Source organism: Arachis hypogaea, chromosome 4, assembly GCF_003086295.3.
Source record: "Arachis hypogaea cultivar Tifrunner chromosome 4, arahy.Tifrunner.gnm2.J5K5, whole genome shotgun sequence".
NCBI lineage: Eukaryota > Viridiplantae > Streptophyta > Magnoliopsida > Fabales > Fabaceae > Arachis > Arachis hypogaea.
The window spans coordinates 50,885,972-50,895,894 of NC_092039.1; the positions used below are offsets into that span (position 1 = coordinate 50,885,972).

Below are 9,923 nucleotides of genomic sequence, written 5' to 3' on the forward strand. Positions count from 1 at the left end.
ACCAGGTTGATGTTGATTTTAGTGATTGGCTTAGTCAAGAGCTCCCACTTCCTCTTTTTGATCTTCTCCCAAACACTTGGGAACTCATCCTTTTCAAGCTCAAAGGGAACCTCAGCTAGTACCCTTTTACGTCTCATCCATTCGGCTTGAATCTCATGGAAAACTGATTTGTATTTCCATGCATCAAATTCCCTTTCCTCCTCCATCGACTGCTTATCTTTTCTTCATTTGTGGCTAGATGAGGCTGCCATTGGTTCTTTAGTTTTGGCAAGTGACAAGCTAAAGTTGACAAGGTGAAGTAAGAAAGTGTTGTTAGAAGTGTGGTGAGGTTGTTTTCGGCAAGAGATAGTTATGCTATGATGAAAGAAAATGTGCAAGAAGGAGATTTGGTGGTGTGGAACTCGTTTTCCAAGTGGTTCTTTATAGTGCATGCAAGTGAAAAATGGACGGCTAGGGTGATTTGTGAAGTATGGCTTGATGGTAAATATATGAATTAGGGAGAAGGACGAATTGCTTTTCACTTTCTTGGAAGTATTCTGGGTGCATTAGGTTGTACATGTAGCTATCTTTTCATGCAGAACTTCCTTTTCCCATGTGTTAGTTTCAAAGACTTGTGAACTTCCTTTTTGACCAAGAACCGTACCTCCCCCCTTGTCTTCTTCCTCCATTCTTATCCTTCCTTTTGTACCTGCACAAACAAACAAATTTGCTATTATTTTTCGGTCCATGTGAATAATGAATAGTACTTGCACATGTTTTTCATTCTTTTTGAATTGTAAATCAATGATTGTCTTCATGAGCTTATAGCCGTGACCTTTGTGTGTATGCACACTTTTTAATGGACACCAAACTTAGTGTTTGGTAATGTCTCCTGATGACATGAAATCCATGTTGGTTGTCCTTAATGAATGTGCATAATTCTAATAAATCATAGTCACTTTGGCTCTTTGATCCTAAGCAATTTTACTACATAAAGTAATTGAAATCAAAGTATTAAAGCATGCAAATGGTATACTTGTCATAAATTTCTAAATCCAGAGGAGCTTCTTGCTTTTCATTAACTGTGTTCAAAGAGGAACACCAAACTTAATGTTTGGTTATGCACCTTAAATGAAAGATTGAATACAATTTGATAAGATTTGGGGATGCCTTTAGGCACACCAAACTCAGAGACCAATTGTATTTTACATGCATTGTTTAGTGCACCTTATCAACAGTTGTCCTGAGGATTCAAGTTCATGCATAAGAAACCATGCTTTATTAAATGCAGAGCAAAACAAATAAGAGTAAGGATACTAAGGCATGGGTTGCCTCCCATGAAGCGCTTCTTTAACGTCACTAGCTTGACAGTTGTCCCTTGTTAGGGTGGATTGTAGTGCTTGATGTCCTCTCCTCTCACTATGAAAACGTCCCCATTTGATTCCTTTATGATTTCCAAATGTTCCATAGAAAGCACTTTCCTGATTGTGAACACTTGAGGGAGCTGGGAAGGAATGGTTTTGAGGCCAGGTGGGATTGGCAGATAATGACTTGATATCACTTCATCTCCCGGAGAGAAACCTTCAGTGGGAATTTTCCTGTTTCTCCACCCTCTTGGCAATTTCTTTACAATTCTTCCCTCTCTCTTGAGGATTTCTTCATTGACCCTTATGCCAGGAGGATCCTTCTGAGCTGTTTCTATTGATTGTTGTGGCTTTAACTCTTGCAATTCTTGTTTGCCTTCCAAAGACTGTTTCAAAGTTTCAGCTGCTGGCTTGCTTTCCTCCAAACACAGATGGCTACTATCATCCATAGGCTTTTCAGGTTCTGGTTCAGGCTCAGATGCAGATTTGAAAACATGGAAAGTGAGCTGTTCATCATGAACTCTCAAAATTAGCTCTCCTTGTTCTATATCTATGAGTGCTCTAGCAGTGGCTAGAAATGGCCTTCCCAGAATGATAGGGTGTAAGTAGCTTTCCTCCATGTCCAAAATGACAAAGTCTGTGGGGAAGAAATAATTTCCCACTTTCACCAGCACATTCTCAACTACCCCTTCAGCTTGCTTTTGAGTTTTGTTAGCCAGTTGTATGATTACATCAGTGGACCTCACCTTATTCAGTTGTAGCCTCTTCATAAGAGTCAGAGGCATCACATTTATGCTAGCTCCTAGATCACAGAATCCTCTGTCAATTTTTGTTTCCCCTATGATGCAGGGGATATGAAAAATTCCCGGGTCTGTTTTCTTAGAGACCATCTCCTTCTTGATGAGTGCACTGCATTCCTTGTTCATTATTACAGTTTGTCCTCCCTTCAAAACTCTTTTCTTGCTCAGCAATTCCTTCAAATACTTGATATGTGTAGGCATCTGCTGGAGAATCTCAAGAAAGGGAATATTGATATGGAGAGACTTAAATGTCTCTAAAAACCTTGAATAGGTTTTCCCTTTTTCACCTCCTCCTAACCTCTGAGGAAATGGTGCTCTTGGTTGGTAAGTTTCCAGCATGCCTTCATTTTGCAGTTCCTTGGCTTGCTCAGTTTCACTTTCCTGCTTAGCTTCTTCCACACCTTCCTTCAAGATTTCTGGCTCCTGTTCTGAGGGTCTGATTCCTTCTTCTTCTAAGACTTCCTTCAATATGGTGATGGCCTTGCATTCTTCCCATCTCACTCCCTTTTGTTCCCCTTTAGGATTCTTTTCTGTGTCACTAGGGAACACTGTAGTTGACTTGGGGGCCTGTTGAGATAGCTCTCCTACTCGAGACTCCATCCACTTGAGTTTTTCACCATGGTTCCTTAAGGTCGATCTCACATCATCCCTAAAGCTTTTCAACTCACTTATGTCCTGACCCATGTTTGCTAATATTCCTTCTATCCTGTTTAATTGATCTTGAAATTGTTGGTTTTGATTAGGTTGGGCAGGTTGATTATTTTGGCCATGATATGGTGGTTGGGAGTAAGTGTTTTGTGTGGCTTGGTATGATCTTTGGTTGGAGTTTTGGTATGTGGAATTGTTATGTTGGTTGTGGTTGTAATGTTAGTGGTTTTGTGGTTGGCTTTGCTGGTTTCCCCACCCAAAGTTTGGGTGGTTTTTCCATCCTGGGTTGTAAGTGTTGGAATGTGGATCATATGGTTGCCTTTGTTGATTTCCCACATAGTTGGCCTCTTCCCAATCACCTCCTTCAGTGCTTACTTCCTCTTGATCTTGTGTGTGTAGTGCAGCCACTTGCTTTGTGTCTAATTTCCTGGTGAGCTCTGCTAGTTGCTTGGCAAACAACTTGTTTTGGGCTAGAATTGTATCAACATGGTTCAGCTCTATGACTCCCTTAGTGTTGTGCCTCTCTGAAGCATAGTAGTACTCATTCTCAGCCACTGTCTCAATCACTTCAATGGCTTCTTCGACAGTCTTTTTCCTGTTCAATGAACCTCCTGATGAATGGTCTACAGCCTTCCTTGATTCATAAGAAAGTCCATCATAGAAAATATGCAATTGCACCCAGTCATGGAACATGTCTGGTGCGCATTTCCTTGTCAATTCTTTGAACCTTTCCCATGCCTCGTAGAGGGTTTCACCATCCTGTTGTCTAAAAGTCTGAACCTCAGATCGAAGCCTATTGACCTTTTGTGGGGGGTAGAAACGTGCCAGAAACTTGCTTTCCACCTCATCCCAGGTTGTTAGGCTCCCCCTTGGGAATGATTCCAGCCACTTAGCTGCCTTGTCCCTAAGTGAAAATGGGAACAAGAGCAGTTTATAGGCATCTTCCTAGACTCCATTGGACTTCACAGTGTCGCAAATTCTCAGAAATTTTGTGAGATGTTAGTTTGGGTCTTCATTAGCACTCCCACCAAATGAACAATGATCCTCCACCAATGATATTAGTTGTGGTTTGAGTTCAAAATTGTTGGCCTGAATGGGTGGTTTCTGGATGCTGCTACCACAATTCCCAGAGGTTGGGTTTATGTATGAACCAAGAACCCTCCTCTCAGGAATGGCATTGTTACCATCAGCCCTCTCATGGTTGTGAACTTCTCTATCCATGTTGAGATCTAGAGCTTCCTCAAAATTGTCCTCAGACTCTCCTTCAGATTCTTCTTCTCTCAGTACTCTCTTCCCTCTTGCTTCCCTTCTAAGTCTATGAAGGGTCCTCTCTGGTTCGGTATATGGAGGAGTTGATGTCTCTCCTCTCCTACCTGTCATACAAGAACACACCACAAGCAACAAACAAGTGGAATACTCTTGGTTAATGGAAGAGTATGGTTAGAGCAGTTGAGGAATTAATTCAAATAGTTAGTGGGTCAGTGAGTTAGTTGCTTGAAATGAAAGGCATAAGAAAGAAAAAGCAAATAACAGAGTGCAGAAATTAAAAATTCAACAAGTAACTTGAACTAAATTAACAAAACAAGAAAAATGCTCAATCTAGTTAACTTCCAATTTGAGAATTGTCAATCGAAAACCAATCCCCGGCAACGGCGCCATAAACTTGATCTAGCCATAAACTTGATAGCTACGATTTTAGGAAGTTGCACAATCGGCAAAAATTCCTTCCGGCAAGTGCACCGGTTATCGTCAAGTAAAAACTCACAATAGAGTGAGGTCGAATCCCACAAGGATTGGTTGAGTGAGCAATTCGGATTAGAATTGTGTTCTAGTTGAGCGGAATCAAGATTTGGATGAGAATAGAGGAATGTTAAATTGCATGAATTAAAGGACGAGAAACTAAATTGCTGAAATTAAAAGGGGATCGGGGTGTTGCATGAATTTAATTGCAGAATGTAAATAGAAAGTGGTAGATCAGAAATGGGGAATTCATTGGGTTTCAGGAGATATTGAGATCTCCGAATCAAAACATTTTTATCCCTTCCTCAACCAATGCATTCATTGAATTTTGCTTGGCAATCTTATATGATTGGATCCCAATCCCTTGGCTCACCAATTCTCTCTAAAAACAAACAAATTCCCAATTCCTTGGTTTAAATGTTCATAAGAAGAGATGATGCTCGATCACTGATTATACCACACAGTTTCATGAACCACAATTTGGTAGGATTACATGTCACAATATCCATCCAAACCCCAATCCAATTCACTGTGAGAAAACTTCTCTAGCATGAATCCTCCATTCCTTTCCTAAGGTTCCGAAGGATTCCAATTATGGATAGTGTCTTTCCCAAGACAACTAACCAATGGAATTAGATCGAGAAGCTTTCTAACAAAATTCAAGAGAAAAGATTGAAGAAGAAGATAAAAACTATGATTGATTCATTGAATTACAATAGAGCTCCCTAACCCAATGAAAGGGGTTTAGTGAGTCATAGCTCCGAATTCAAAACTAGAAAAATTGATGAAAAATTCTCAAGTGTCCAAAGTGCTAACTAACTTAAATTCTATCCTATTTATACATTTTCTAAATTGAGCTTCTGTTGTGTTTCTTGGGCTTTGAGGCCTTTCCTTGATTTCCTTTTGCTTTGGGTTTATGATCCATAATCCTGATGAGGCTGCTGATCCAATTCTGTAACATTCATTGAGCCAATTTAGTGATAATCAAGTAATGACACATGACTCAACAAATTGAAGTTCCAGACTCATCAATTCTTCAGGCCCAATCCCATAAACCATGATATTCAATTGGGTTTCATACCAGAGTATGTTTAAGTTAATGTTTGTGCTCAAATGCTAACTTAAACTTCAATATATTTGGCCCAGAAACCCTTTCAAAAGGTGGCGTTTAAGTTGTAGTTTAAGTTTCAGTTTAAGGTTAAACTGAAACTTAAACGTTGAAATGGAAGAAAGCAATCCTGGAGGGTAAATAATCGAACACGTTTAAGCTTCAGTTTAAGGTTAAACTGAAGCTTAAACGTGGAAATGAAGATTGCAACCCTGGAGGAGAAATTGGGTCGAACACGTTTAAGCTCCAGTTTAAGGTTAAACTGGAGCTTAAACATGGAAATGAGAAGGCAACCCTGGAGGAGCAAAAATGCCGAACACGTTTAAGCTCCAGTTTAACCTTAAACTGGAGCTTAAACGTGGAAATGGCTTCCTGGTGCATAATATGGGTCGAACACGTTTAACCTCCAGTTTAAGGTTAAACTGGAGGTTAAACGTGGAAATGCTCCCTTGGTGAAATTCTCATTCTGGCGTTTAACTTCCAGTTTAAGGTTAAACTGGAGGTTAAACGCCAGTTTCAGCATTTCTCAACTTCCATGATTCTGGCGTTTAACTTCCAGTTTAACCTTAAACTGGAGGTTAAACGCCACTTTCAGCATTATATGGCTTGGTAGTTTAAGTTCCAGTTTAAGCTTAAACTGGAACTTAAACTCCACATGTGATCTTCAAGCTTCCTTTATTGATTTTGTTGCTTCCTTGCCTAGCCTCTTCTTCCCTGAAATCATCCAAACAATTGCATCAAAGTCTTGCAAAATTTCATGAGAAATCTTCCATTCATAGCATTCAAGTAATATGACTAAAAACTCATGGAATTTGCATCAAAATTATACTGTTTGGATGATTCATTACTTTGATGTTCATTTAACCATTCTTGGTTACTTTAAGCTCAAGAAAATGCATAAAACAACTAAAACTAACAGAAAAATGCTAGTGAAACTAGCCTAAGATGCCTTGGCATCAACCATGAGAATAATGACTTGAATCATTTTGTGGTAGTGAGAAATATCCCATTTGATTTTCTTGCTCATCTTGTGGTTCTGAAGCATTTCTCCATGGATTGGAGTGCTCAGAATGTGTATTCTCTTGGTGGTATTCCCAGCCATCATTAGAGGTTGGTGATGGTGGGCAATATCCCGTAAAATTTTGTTTGACCATAAGATGAGTTGAACTCCATTTATACTTTGTAAAATGCAACATCAGTGAAAATTGAAATTCATGTCATAGAGACAGAAATTCTTAGTGAGGCAAAAACACAAACACCTTGGTTTCAACTTAGAACAGAGAACAAAAATAAAGAAAATGCTTGATCTAGACTTCTAATCCACTTAATCATTGTTGATCTAATCAATCCCCGGCAACGGCGCCAAAAACTTGATGGGTGTTTTTGCGGAAAACAAATTTTCCAACACAAAACTCAACCAGCAAGTATACCGGGTCGCATCAAGTAGTAATAACTCACAAGAGTGAGGTCGATCCCACAGGGATTGATGGATCAAGCAACTTTAGTGGGTGATTAGTTTAGTCAAGCTAACATTGAGTGAATTGTGTGAAGTTTAGCCAACAGAAAGTAAATGGCAGAAATCTTAAAGATGCAGAAAGTAAATTGGCAAGTAACTTAAAGAGCAAGAAATGTAAATTGCAAGAACCTTAAATGACAAGAAATGTAAATTGCATTAAATGTAAAGGGGAGTGGGTGCTGGAAATTAAAGGAAGCAATAGATTAAGCAACTGAAAATTTAAATTGCAGGAAGAATAAAAGGATTTTGGGAGTTGGGAGTTAAGAAATCAAACAAGAAATTGTAAATGGCAATCAAACAGAGAAGTAAAATATGCAGTAACTTGCAACCGATCTCAAACAGAAAGCAGAATTGCTTGAAGAAGCAAACAGAAATTAAATTCAACTCAATTGGAAAATCAAAATGAAGATCTCAGGAAATCAAAGAGACTAGAAAACAAGTCTAGATCTCAATTCCTTCCTTGATCAAAGTAGAAAATAATCAGCAAAAGAGAAGTAAATCAAGCAGCAAGTGAAATGTAAATCCAATTCTCAATTATGCAGAAGAACAAAGCAGAGATGTTGCAGAGAATGAAAACAGAGTTCCTTCCAATCTCCACCCCAGATGCAAAACAGAAATGAAAACTCAAATAGAGAGCTATCTACTACTACTACTCCCTAATGGAGCCAACCTTCTTGATTCAGCTTCTTGATGCCTTTATATAGGCTTTACAAAATGAAAAAATGAAAATGAAATTAAAACAAATTACAAAAATGAAAATCCTAATTTAATTGATCCATGTGCCTTTGAGTGATGATGTAGGCTTTGCTTGCTTTGGTTTTGAGGAGAAATGGGTCTGGTTGGCCTTGAGTCAATTTGGAGGGGAATTGAATTTAAATGGAATTTTGGTTGAATTTTGGCCCATGAGTGTTTGCTCCCAAGAGGCTGCCCTGCCCTTGTGGAGGGCAGAGCAGGAAATGGTGCGTGCGGCCCTCGTTGCGTGCGTGCTTGGTGCGTCAGGATGCTGCCCTGCCCTTGGGGAGAGCAGGGCAGTGGTGGCATGGTGCGTGCCATGCTTCCCTGGGCCGTGTCAAAGTGATGCGCGCAAGCTCCCTTGTGTGTAGTGCTCCCCACTTCCCCTTAGGTGCTTGTGTTCGAACCTTGGTGAAAGCACTTGAGGAGCAATTTTTCCATGATTTTCCATGAAGAGAGCACGACATTGCCCTGCTCTCCAAGAGGGCAGGGCAGAAAATTGACCGCTACTTTGTTTTGGAGTGAGGCTCCAGCTTCGAGCCTTGGTGGAAGCACTTTGGTTTATTTTTGCTTATTTTTGGCCCTTAAAGATGCCTTTTGTTCCTGCCCCAATTTTATGCCAAATATGGATTGCTATATATCGTTGGAAAGCTCTGATTGTCATCTTTCCAACGCAACCGGAAGCACATCAATTGGACGTCTGTAGCTCAAGTTATAGCCCTTTGAAGGAGGCATGGTCATGCTGTGAGCGCCCAGATTTTACCTTAGCGAAAATTCTTGCTTCCAACCTCACTTTGCATCACGATTCTACCCTGCCCTTGGCAAGAGCAGGGCAGTGTGTGCTGATTGCCTATTCTTCATTAATTTGGTCATGGGCCACACTTTTAAAAGCGTGGCCTAAGCCTCCAAAGTGTGCTCCAACTTCAAAGTATGCTCCAAAGCTCTTTTTTCCTCTTTTTTTGTGCTTCTTTGCTTCTTTTTCTTCTTATTTTCTACAAGATTTATAAAATTAAAAGATCAAGGAAATATACCAATTAAGTATAAAAGCATTCAATATTTAAGCACAAATCATCAATTTCTTGTATGAAAAAGCATAGAAAAATAGGTATATGATGACATGTCATCACTCTCCACCTTAAATTTGGGTGATTTCTCCATCCTTAATTATAGGTCTTGCCATATGGGTCATTATTGGGGGTTCTAGGAGAATTCCCCATATAGTTGACTTGTTCATAAGGAAATTGAGCATAGTGATAATTCTCACCTTGAATGAAGCCACCATTCATGTCATATGAAGCCTCTTGAGGGGAATTCTAAGCACTAAGAGCTGAAACCTACATCCCACTCAGGTGTTAAGTGAGCATATTAATCTGTTGAGACATAACCTTGTTTTGAGCAAGAATAGCATCCAAGGTCTCCACTTCCAAAACTCTTTTCTTTTGAGGAGTCCAGAGTTCATAATATTCCTATTAGAGGAGTAAAGATACTAATTGTTAGCAACTAACTCAATAAGCTCAGTAGTCTCTTCAGGTGTTTTCTTCATGTGCAATGATTCACATTTTGGCCATTTCACAGAGGCCTTCTGGTATGCGAAATTGTGATCACTACAACTTCACACAACTAACCAGCAAGTGTACTGGGTCGTCCAAGTAATAAACCTTACGCGAGTAAGGGTCGATCCCACAGAGATTGTTGGTATGAAGCAAGCTATGGTCACTGTTCCGAGGGTTACCTGAAACGTGTAGCTCGGTCGTCTGGAGAGGCCCGAGGTGGGGGTCAGGGACCCGAGCTCGATATGCAGAGTGATTGGTGGTTGTACCTGCAATGACACTCCGATGCTTAAGTTAGCATGGGTCCAAGCAGATATGTGTAGAATGTGGAATGAATGCCATACCTGGGTGCTCCAGTGTATTTATAGTAGTTGGCCGTGATCTTCCCTGGATAAGATATTCTTATCTTATCTTATCTTTTGGGAGTTTTATATCTATCTTTGTGGAACCGCCTTTTCTAGGCCTTTTCGGCCTTTAGGTTTTGGG

The 9,923-nt window shown here is 39.9% G+C and overlaps 1 non-coding gene across 1 annotated transcript; it reads left to right on the top strand.

The window, feature by feature from the left end:
* Positions 1–3,482: 3,482 nt before the first annotated feature.
* Positions 3,483–3,586, top strand: LOC112799149 (small nucleolar RNA R71). The gene has a single exon (XR_003200729.1). It is a non-coding gene; the product is annotated as a small nucleolar RNA R71 (small nucleolar RNA).
* The last annotated feature ends 6,337 nt before the right edge of the window (positions 3,587–9,923 follow it).